The sequence below is a fragment of the Stegostoma tigrinum genome, chromosome 37, assembly GCF_030684315.1.
Source record: "Stegostoma tigrinum isolate sSteTig4 chromosome 37, sSteTig4.hap1, whole genome shotgun sequence".
Classification (NCBI taxonomy): Eukaryota; Metazoa; Chordata; class Chondrichthyes; order Orectolobiformes; family Stegostomatidae; genus Stegostoma; species Stegostoma tigrinum.
This window is the reverse complement of record NC_081390.1, coordinates 4622921-4634755: the sequence shown is the minus strand read 5'-3', so window position 1 is coordinate 4634755 and position 11835 is coordinate 4622921. Positions and strand designations below refer to the sequence as shown.

At 46.3% G+C, this 11835-nt stretch overlaps 1 protein-coding gene across 1 annotated transcript in view; it reads left to right on the top strand.

Moving 5' to 3' along the window:
• Positions 1–10540: 10540 nt before the first annotated feature.
• LOC125467437 (carbohydrate sulfotransferase 3-like) overlaps positions 10541–11835 on the top strand; it is a 92503-nt gene continuing 91208 nt past the window's right edge. Inside the window, exon 1 of the mRNA XM_059640262.1 lies at positions 10541–10885. The gene's annotated coding sequence lies outside the window, so the exon portion shown is untranslated. The remainder of the gene's footprint in view (positions 10886–11835) is intronic.

Genomic DNA, 11835 nt, shown 5'->3' with positions numbered 1-11835 from the left:
TTTTCCAATAGAAATTGGATAATTAGCTAAAGAGAAGAAAACTGCAGGGTTACGGTGAAAAAGTAGTCTCATACAGACAGCAGGCAGAGTTATGACTGGCCAAGTGGCCTCCTTCCTAGCTGAAGTCATTCTATGAACTGTCTCTGAACCACTTCCTTTGTAATTATGTCTCCCCTGAAGTAAGGTGACCAAAACTTAGTTGTGATCCCACCAATGTCCTGTGAAACCATGCCATCTTGAATGGACAGCCTTTTCAAAATCTCCAAGGAGCCTCATAGACATGCACAGTTAGTCATCATTCCTGCTTCCCCATTGGGCATGAGCTGGTTGATAAATGGTGCCTTTAGATTGCTGACTGGGCAATGTAAAGATCATGATAATCTGCAAGCTTCTGGTCAGAACGGTGTATGGAATAGTCTCCACTTGTCTGGATGGATGCAGCTCCAACAACACTGAAGAATCTCAACCTCCATGAGCAAAGCAGTTTGCACGGCTGGCAGCTCATCTGTTACAGCCTTCTATTATAGATAACACAGTGTAGAGCTGGATGAACACAGCAGGCCAAGCAGCATCAGAGGAGCAGGAAGGCTGCCGTTTTGGGCCGAGACCCTTCCTACAGTCTTCTATTATCTGGAAGGACAAATACAGTAGATAATTGGGAACACCTCAACTGTTAATCCCTCTCTAAGCTGCGTATCATCCTGACTTGGAGTTATATTACCACACTTTCACTGTCACTGGATCAAAGTTTCTCCACGTCCTTGTGTATTGCCTGTAGAAGTCTAAAAAAGCAACTCATTCTCTCAAGGATGGTCAATATATTCTGGCCCTGCTGACAATGTCCAAATACCACGTATAAATTAGAAAATCATTGATATGGTACAAGTGAAATGTAAAAGAGAGTTTACATTTTGTCAACACTTACATCACCTCAGGGCATCCCGAACTGTGTTATAGGTGATGTGGTTCTTTGGAAATGTAGTCACTGGTAGCAAGCTTCCATAAACATGAAATATCTTCTTTGTGATGTTGATTGTAGAGGGTGAGGGGAGAGTGGTTATAGGCTGGGACACCCTGAGAACACTCCTGTTCTACTTCAAACTGCTGCCTTGGGATGCCTTATCTGATTTGATAGTCAGAGACTTGGTTTAGTCTCTCATTCCAAAGGTGGCTCCTCTGATAGTGCTATTTGCCTTCAGAGTGAAATGGCAGGTTGGATTATTTTCTGAGGAAGGGTCACCCGACCTGAAACGTTAACCCTGATTTCTCTCCACAGATGCTGCCAGACCTGCTGAGCTTTTCCAGCAACTTCTGTGTTTTTTTTTAGGTTTTTGATTTACGGAATCCCCAGTTCTGTCGGTTTTTGTTTGGATTATTTTCTGTGCAGTTAAAGATGTAACATACTGATTCAGTGCAGACCAAGAACATTTAGCATTACACCAAGGCTGTATGAGCTTTGTAGTTTCCTCCGTTTGGCTGCGACTCAGCCGCACTGTATTCACATTGTATCCTCCCCTACACTGGTACTCAGACCCTACTGTACCATGTTTAGTTTCTTGACTGGTACTTTATACAGTGTCATATACTTTTGGCTGCTGTTTTGCCTGCTGCACTGAGTTTTGCATTCTTCACTGGTAGTCTACTCCATTCTATCAGCTAGAATCATAGGTGGCTCGGTGGTTAACACTGCTGACTCACAGCACCAGGAATCCGGGTTCCATTCCCACTCTTAGGTGACTGTCTGTGTGGAGATTGCACATTCTCCCCGCGTTGTGTGTGTTTCCTCTGGGTGCTCTGGTTTCCACTCACTGTCTAAGGATGTGCAGGTTAGGTGGTTAAGCCATGCCAAGTTGCCCGTAGTGTCCAGAGATGTGTATGTTGGGTGGGTTAGCCATGGCAAATGCGGGGTTAGGATAGGGTAGTGGGTCTGGGTGGATGGTCTTCAGAGGACCCAATGAGCCGAATGGCCCGTTACCACACTATGGGGATTCCACGATAATCATACAGTCCAGAAGAGGCTCATCAGCCTAGAGAGTCTGTATCACCAAAACCACACTACCGTATGCATTAGCTACAATTTCCTGCACTAGGCCTGTGGTCTTAAATATTATGACACTACAAATGCTCATCCAAGAACTCTTGAATGATTGTGAGTTTACTCATCTACCTTCCACCCCTCTCCCTCTCCCTCTCCCCAGGCAGTATACTTCTGCTTCAACCAATAACATTCTGGGTGAAAAATATTTTCTTCAACTCCCCTCTAAGTCACCTGCCTCTCACTTTAAGAGTGCTCCCCCTTGTTCTTGACCAGTTGAGTAAGGGGAGCAGCTGCTCTCCCTCACCCTGCCCATGCCCCTCATAATCTTATACCCCTCTATCATAGAGTCAGACACTCTACAGAAACAAACCTTTCAGTCCATGCTGACCATGTTCCCATGATGTGGATGTGCCGCTGTTGGACTATGGTGGACTAAGTCTGAAGTCACACAGAGCCTGGTTTATTTGGAATCACACAAGCTTTAAGAGCACAACCCCTTCATCAGGTGTAGTGAGAGAGCAGGGCACACAGACACAGAGTTTATAGGCAGAGAGAACAGGGGCAGAGAGATCAAAAGATCGTACAACTGGTGTTAGTGGAATGTCAGAAAATAGGTGTCGGCAGGTGACCAAGAATGTTAGATGGTGACTAAAGTGTCACCAGCTGAATAACTAGCAAAGTGATGATTTATAATCTGATTAAGTGAGGTGAAGAGATAATTGCATATATTAAAAATAAGGTGGTGCTTGGAGACAAACCAAATGACTGGAATAACATGATAGGTAAAAGAGTCACATGCTGACGGTCTAACCAAAGTAATAAGTAATCCATAAACTGTGCAAACTAATTAAGATAGAGCGATCATAACAATTTAGCAAGGTGATGTTGTCAAAGCAGGACAGTAAGGAAGATTTTACAGATACAGAACAGTGGGTGGGGTCACCTGTGTGGGTGGGTGGGGAGCACAACATGATACCAAGATCAGAGTTGAGGCCATCTTCATGGATTCAGAACCTGGCCATCGTTATTAGCTCGGCTATTCTGTGTTGTTGTATTTCTCAAAGGCCACTTTGGAGGATGCTCACCCAACGATCGGGGGCTGAATGTCCATGACCGTAAGTGTTTCCCCACTGGAAGGGGACACTCCTGTCTGGCGATTTCTGCGCAGTGTCCATTCATCCATTGTTGTAGCCTCTGCATGGTCTCGCCAATATACCATGCCTTGGGGCATCCTTGCCTGCAGTGTATGAGATGGACAATGTTGGCCGAGTTACTTGCGCATCAGCCCTGCGCCTGGTAGGGCATGTTTCCATGTGCGATGGTAGTGTCCATGTTGAAGATCTGACAGTCTTGCGGAAGTAGCCAGGACAGGGCTGTATAGTGTTGTAGTCGATGCTGTCCTGAAAGCTAGCTGTGAACAATGGTCTACCTAAGGTTTGGTCGTTGTTTGAAGGCAAGACGTGGAGGCGTAGAAGATCTTGGCTCATTGACATTGATAATGTGTTGAAAGCTGTGAAGGGCATTACGTAGTTTCTCTGCTCCCGGGAAGTGCTGGATAATGAAGGGTACTCAATTGATCATATCCTGCATCCGTCTTCTGAGGAGCTCATTATGGTTTCTTGCTGTGGCACGTTGGAACTGGTGATTGATGAGTTGAGCATCGTATCTCATTCATACGACAGCATCCTTCAAACGCCTTTAGGTGTCTGTCATGTTCCCCTCATCTAAGCAGATCCTGTACATGCGTAGGGTTTGTCCATAGGGAATGGATTCTTTAATATGTTTTGTGTGGAAGCTAGAGAAGTGCAGCATCGTGAAGTTATCTGTAGGCTTGCAGTAGAGTGAGGTGTCCGTCCCTGATGGAGATGTGTGTGTCAAAGAATGAGACTAGTTCTGAAGAGTAGTCCATGGTAAGTGATGGTGGAATGAAACTTGTTGATATTGCTACATAGTCGATTCAGTGGTTCCTCACCATGGCTCCTGAGGAGGAAAATGTCATCAACACATCTGGTGTATAGTGTTGGTTGGAGGTCCTGTGCAGCAAAGAAGTCTTGTTTGAGCCTGTGCATGAAACCGTTGACATATTGGGGAGCATATCCTATCCCCATACCAGCTCTGTGTGTCTGGATGAAGAGCCACTTGTCAAAGGTGAAGACGTTGTGGTCAAGGATGAAGAGGATGAGTTGTAGGATGTTGTTTGGAAATTGGCAGTTGTTGGTACTAAGTACTGAGGCTGCTGCAGCAATGCCCCCATCTCGGAGGGATGCTGGTATAGAGCACTGAAACATCCATTGTGACAAGGAATGTTCCTGGTTCGACTGGTCAGTGGGTGCTGAGTTTTTATACGTCCTGTAGTGTCACTACAGAAGGTGGGGGCTCTTTATGCAATGATTTCAAGATGCCCTCGTCATAGCCAAAGAGTTTCTCACGCAAGGTCCCATTCCCTGATACGATGGGATATCCAGGTGTGTAGGCTATGTGTATCTTTGTAAGGCAGTAGAAGTCTCCTGTGTGAGTAGTACGTGGGATGAGAGTGTGTAGAGTACTCTGAAGGACTGGATCAAATGCCTTGATCAGTCTGCTGAGTTGACAGGCACGTTCTTTAGTCGGATGGGCAGGCAGTTGTTTGTAGTGTTTCTGGCTGTTCAGCTGTCGGTACACTTCCCTGCAACAATCTGTTTTATTCTGTACAATGATGGCTCCTCCTTTGTCCGCTGGTTTGATGACAATGTTGTGGTTGGTCCTGAGAACATGGATGGTGTTGTGCTGTGCCTTGGTGATGTTCTGCACGACCTTAGGAGCACGGCTGATGAATCTGGTGTTAACGCATCACTCGATGGCTTGAGCATACGCACCGAGCCTAGAGCAGCGGCCTTCTGGTTGGGGGGGGTTCCTTGTTCTTTGGTGTCTGCGCCACAGATCTCTCTGGCGACAGCTCTGATTCGTTGGTTGTCTCATTGAGCTCACTGCTGACATCTTGGGGTTTGTGTAAGAATTCTCGGAGCCTCATTTGCCTGATGAATTCCTCCGTGCCTGCCATGAGATCTATAGGGTCCATGTTGGTGGTGGGGGAGAAATTGAGCCCTCGGCTGAGAACTTCGCTCTCGGGTTGAAGGGTGTGGTCAGATAAGTTAATAATGGATTTCCCTGCAGTGGTACTGCTTGCAACTGTGGTGCCGGGGAGGCCTGGTTACTGCTGGCGGCGATGCTAACTTTCTCCAGTTTCTTGTTCCTGGTTTGCATGTAGGTGGTACAGTTCTGTGCCTAGTCTACTTGGACTTGTCTCATAACTGTTCTGCTGTACCTTGAGCGAAACCTGAGAATATGGACTCTGTCTCGATTTCAAGGCTGCACCATCTGCTGTAGAGTTGGTGTACGAGATGATTGAGGAATTTGCAATAGGTGTGACAGCAAAGATTTACCATCTGACACTCCACTCACACCTGGCGTATGATCTTTTGATCTCTCTGCCCTTGATCTCTCTACTTATTAATTCTGTGTCTGCATGTTCTTCTCTCTCATTGCCCCTGATGAAAGGGCTGGGCCGCACTCTAGAAGCTTGTGATTTCAAATAAACATGGTGTCGTGTGACTTCTGAGTTTGACCATGTTTCCAACCTAAACTAGTCCCACTTGCCAGCGTTTGGCCCCATCCCTCCAAACCATTCCTATTCATGTACTTATCCAAATGTCTTTTAAACATTGTAACTGTACCCACATCCACCACTTCCTCTGGGAGTTCATTCCACACACACGGACCACTCTCTGTGTAACAAAGTTGGCTCTCTTGTCCTTTTTAAAACTTTCTCATCTCACTTTAAAAATATGGCCCTTTGTTTTGAACTCCCCACCTTAGGAGAACAAAACCCTTTACCTATGCCCCTCATGATTTCTAAGCCTTCACAAGGTAACCCCTCAACCTCCCAGCATATCCAAGCTATTTTTATAATTAGGACACTCCATTCCAGGCAACATCCTGGTAAATCGTTTCTGAACCCTCTCCAATTTAATAATATCCTTCCTATAACAGGATGACCAGAATTACACACAGTACTCCCAAAGAGGCCTCTGTCAGGTCCCCCATCAACTTTCTCAGCTCCAAAGGAGACAACCCGATCATAAGAAGAGATTCTATAGTTACATGAAGGGAAAGTGGCTGGTTAAAAGTACAATTGATCTATTGAAGGCTGAGAGTTGGGATATTTTCAATGACCAATGGCAGATATGCTGAATAATTATTTTACTTCAGTATCCACAACAGGTAAGAAGGTTAAGTCACCAGAAGTCCCAAGGAAAGTAACAGGGGATCGGGGACAGGGTCTAAATAAAATTAGCTTAAGAAAATCATCAATAATGGGGAAATTATTGGAACTGGAGAGTGACAAATCCCCAAGACCTGCTGCCTTGCACGCACAGCTGTTAAAGGAAGTAGGAAAACACACTATAGCTACCCAAACCATAATCTTTCAGAGTTCTCTGGATTCGGGAGTTGTACCTCTGGACTGGAAATTTGCTCGTGTCATTCAATATCCTTCTATTGTCACATGTGCAGTGAAAAACATTTACAGCGTCTGCCTTCTTACAACAATATCTTAGGTACAAGTACCTGGGTACAACTTTTAGATACAGCAGAGGAATAAAAGTAGTTGCTTAATTACATAGTTCAAAATAAGTTAAAATAGGAACATATTAAGGGGTGAACATTACAGTGAGCATTACATGGTAAGGATTGTCCCCTCACACTGGCCTCTGTCTGCTCTTTGGCAAAGTTGACAGAGGGAAACCAGAGAATTACAAGTCAGTTAGCTTGTGGTCGGTGGTGGCGATCTATAATCAAGGATAAGGTGACTGATCGCTTCGAAAACGTCAGTTAATCAGGGAGAGTCAGCATGGATTCCTGGGGCCTAGGTCACGCCTAAGAAATCTCACAGAGTTGCTTTGACGAGGTGACAAGGGTTGTGCACGGAGGTGAGCCGATGGATGTTGTTTCAATGACCTTCCAGAAGGCTTTTAATAAAGACACAAAAAGCTGTCAGCTAAAGTAGGAGCCCACACAATTGAAGGCAGGTAACTGACATGAATAAGTAATTGGTTGAGTGGTAGAAAATAAAGAGTTGGAATAATGGGTAAGTACTCACAATGGCAATGTCTTGCAAGGACCTGTGTTGGGGTCTCAGTTATTCACAACATTCTGCTGACAATACAAAATTGGGCAGCATTATTCACAGTGCTGATCGCAGCATAAAATTACACAGGATATATTAGATTAGGTGAATGGGCTGTGGCAGATGGATTTTAATGTAAGATAATCTATTTTGGACCAAAAATAAGGATCAATCAGGGTATATTTTCAGAAGGCACAAAGTTAAATACAATGGATGTACCATGAGATTCGGGAGTTCAGGTGCATAGCTCTTTAAAACGCCATAAACAGGTGCAGAAAATAGTCAAGAAGGCTAATGGAATGCTGACCTTCATATCTAAAGAGCTGGGGTACAAGGATATAGATGTTATGCTGCAGTTATACAAAACCCTAGTTAGACCCCACTTTGAGTACTATGAGCAGATCTGGGCACTACATCTTTCAATGGATGTTTTGGGCCCTGGGCGGAGTTCCCTGCAGGATTAGAAACATGATACCTGATCTTCAGGGGTTAATTTGTGAGGAGAGATTAGATAAATCAGAACATTATGCTCGAGAATTTAGAAGGTTAAGGGGTAATCTATTTGAGGTCTTCAGGATATTCACAGAGAAGGACAGGGTTCTAAAGAACTATTTCCACTGATTGAAGGATCTAGACAGGGGACATGGTCTAAGAATTAGGGCCAGGCCATTCAGGAAAGGTGTTAGAAAGCATTTCTATTTGCAAAAAATAGTGGAGGTTTGGAACTCTCTTCCTTAAATGGTAGTTGATGCTACTTCAATTGTTAAACTTAAATGAGATGGACAAATTTTTATTAAGCAAAGGATATGGGTCCAAGGAAGGCATATGGAGTTAGGCCGCAGTCAGCCATGATCTTATTCAATGGCAGAGCGGACATGAGGGATTGAATGGCCTGCTCCTGTTTCTATGTTAACCAGTTTCTCTTCATAGCTGAAATGCTCCATTGCAGGCAACATCCTGGTGAATCTCTTCTGCTCCCCTTCAAATGCAAGAAGCCATCCTTTCTGCAGTGTAGTGAGCAGGACTGCATACAGTACTCCAGTTATAGCCTAAACAAAGACCTGAACAGCCCCAACATTGATCTGAGATAATGGGAACTGCAGATGCTGGAGAATCCAAGATAACAAAGTGTGAAGCTGGATGAACACAGCAGGCCAAGCAGCATCTCAGGGGCACAAAAGCTGACGAGGGTCTAGGCCCGCAATGTCAGCTGTTGTGCTCCTGAGATGCTGCTTGGCCTTCTGTGTTCATCCAGCTTCACACTTTATTACCCAACATTGATCTCTCTGCTCTTGTAGCCTGTGCCATGACTGAAATAGACACATGTCCTGTATCTTTTCTTAACTACCCTATTAACCCATCTTGCTACTTTTAGGGATTTGTGGGCAAACATCCCAAGATCCCTCTGTTACTCTGAGTTTCCTAGTGTCTTGCTGTTGTCTTGTTCCTTCTTCCAAAGTACCACACCTCACACCTTAATTCCATCTGTCGCTGACCTGCCCATCTGACCAATCCATTTATATCCTCCTGCAACTGAGTGGCTTCCTCCTCAGTATCAACCACCCGGCCAATCTTTGTGCCACCCACAACGTTAACTTTCCTCCCTTCCACATTCTCATCTATATTACCAACAATAAGGGTCAGAATACTGATTCCTGTAGTATGCCCCTACACACTGGTGGGAGGTGGGGGGGGTGGGGATGCTCCAGTGATAAAACTGCCTCCTGCCACCATCCTCTGTCTCCTGTCACAAAGCGAGTTTTCGACAGAAACTACTAACAGGACTCTATGAGGTTCACCTGCACATCTGCCAATGTGGTATACTGTATCCATTGTACCCGGTGTGGCTTCCTCTACATTGGGGAAACCAAGCAGAGGCTTGGGGACCGCTTTGCAGAACACCTCCGCTCGGTTCGCAGTAAACAACTGCACCTCCCAGTCGCGAACCATTTCCACTCCCCCTCCCATTCTTTAGATGACATGTCCATCATGGGCCTCCTGCAGTGCCACAATGATGCCACCTGAAGCAACTCATATTCCGCTTGGGAACCCTGCATCCCAATGGTATCAATGTGGATTCCACAAGCTTCAAAATCTCCCCTTCCCCCACCGCATCCCAAAACCAGCCCAGTTCGTCCCCTCCCCCCACTGCACCACACAACCAGCCCAGCTCGTCCCCTCCACCCACTGCATCCCAAAACCAGTCCAGCCTGTCTCTGCCTCCCTAGCCTGTTCTTCCTCTCACCTATCCCTTCCTCCCACCCCAAGCCGCACCTCCATCTCCTACCTACTAACCTCATCCCACCTCCTTGACCTGTCCATCTTCCCTGGACTGACCTATCCCCTCCCTACCTCCCCAACTATACTCTCCTCTCCACCTATCTTCTTTTCTCTCCATCTTCGGTCCGCCTCCCCCTCTCTCCCTATTTATTCCAGTTCCCTCTCCCCATCCCCCTCTCTGATGAAGGGTCTAGGCCCGAAACGTCAGCTTTTGAGCTCCTGAGATGCTGCTGGGCCTGCTGTGTTCATCCAGCCTCACATTTTATTATCTATGAGCTTTTAGCTTCTTTATCAGATTCCCATATATATTTTGACTGATATTTTAACCACTAATGCCATATGTTGTTCTCTTGATTATATTTTACCGTCCCTGTACCATGCCGTGTTCTGCTGGGATTTTACCCACTGTACCGTGCTGTGTTCTGCTGGGATTTTACTCACTGTACTGTGCTGCGTTCTGCTGGGATTTTACCCACTGTTCCATGGTGTGTTCTGTTGGGATTTTACCCACAGTACCGTGCTGTATTCTTTTGGGATTTGTCCCACAGTACCGTGCTGTTTACTGTTGGGATATTACCCACTGTACCGTGCTGTGTTCTGTTGGGATTTTACCCACTGTTCCATGGTGTGTTCTGCTGGGATTTTACCCACTGTACCGTGCTATGTTCTGCTGGGATATTACCCACTGTACCATGCCGTGTTCTGTTGGGATTTGTCCCACTGTACCGTGGTGTGTTCTGCTGGGATATTACCCACTGTTCCATGGTGTGTTCTGTTGGGATTTTACCCATTGTACCGTGCTGTGTTCTGGGATTTGTCCCACTGCACCGTGCTGTGTTCTGTTGGGATTTCACCCACTGCACCGTGCTGTGTTCTGTTGGGATATTACCACCTTGTATGGTCTTCACTGATACTGCGCCCCTCTGTAATAAAAAGTTTCGCGTCCCAGGCGTTTGGAAGAGGTCGGGTCCTTTCCTCCCCCTCCCCCGCTCGGACTCTCTGGGATGTTTCTCAGGCTCCTACAGTCCAGGATCTATCTCAGAGGGGGCTGGCCCAGGATCGGAGCAGGCGGCCGCCCCGCCCGTATTTAACCGCAGCCCCATTGAAACCGACACCACTGGAGGAGGGGGGGGTGGTGGTCCTTCATTCATTGCACGGTGCAATCTCTCCCTGTGTGTGTGTGTGTCCCTCTCCCCTTCAGCCTGCACCATGCGTGCACAGAAGAAACCGTTCCAAAGCGCTGCGTTGTCCCGGATCGTCCGCTTGTTGCTCTGAACCCGATCTCCTCTCCTGCCCGATCCCAAGTCGTCCTTCTCCTTTGTGTGAGGAAGAACCGAGCCAGCGGCGTGGAGACGTGGGACCCTGCGCTGGAGCGGGGTGCGATGTGCTGCCTGGGGCTGGGGGTAGGTGACATTGTTCAGCAGAGATCTGAAACTGGGAGCTGTGTAACTAACTGAGCCGTCTTTATGAGGGGAGGTGTCCACAACACATTGTTGGGGTTAGGTTGTTTCTGTTTAAAACACACACACACGTTGGTTATCTTTGTCACAAAAAATACCTGCTAGAAAATCCTCGGGTAGAAACTAATGCAGAGCGAGGGCAACTGTTTTTATTTGCAAAAAGATCTGGAAGTTGTGAGATTTTCAGAGTGCCGTGTTGGGTAGGGGGATGGGTATAATTGGCTTTTTTTATACAAACTCGATTGGTTTATTAAAATCCCTCTAACTTCTTGCAACTGTCATAATAGAAATGTTTTGGTCCCGTTAACTAATTTCTCCCTCTCCTGTTCCCTTCGCTGTTAGAGAGACGGTCAATAATGTTGTTTATTTCATTTTAAAGTGTTTGTGTTTTTGGATACTGGGGCTTGCGAGAAAGTTTCTGTTTGAACCGCAGTAGTTTGGAATAATGTTCCCAGAGCTGGGGGTGGAGGCGAGGTTTTGGGGGGTTGGGGGAGACTTTCTTTCAAAAGAAGAAACTTCAATCATTCCAGATTCGAAATGAGGCGCGTATGGTCTGGATTATCCTTGATCAAAGGGTTTGTTTTACAGACTGTTTAACAGAGCAGTTACAGTCTCTCAGCCCAAGTGCACTGAAATTAACTCTAGGTTCAACCCACGCTGCAGCATTACGTTGACCGTCCGTGCTGAAATCAGTCTAGGTTATCATTTATTGCTCATCCCGTATTGCCCAGAGGGGCAGTTAGGAGTCAAACGCGCATTGCTGCAGATCTGGAGTCGCACGTAGGTCAGACAGGGCGACGATGGCAGATTTCCTTCCCTAAAGCGCACTAGTCATTCGGATGGGTTTTCACGTGTGTGGTTAGATAGTCACCATTGGGCTAGCTTTTCATTGC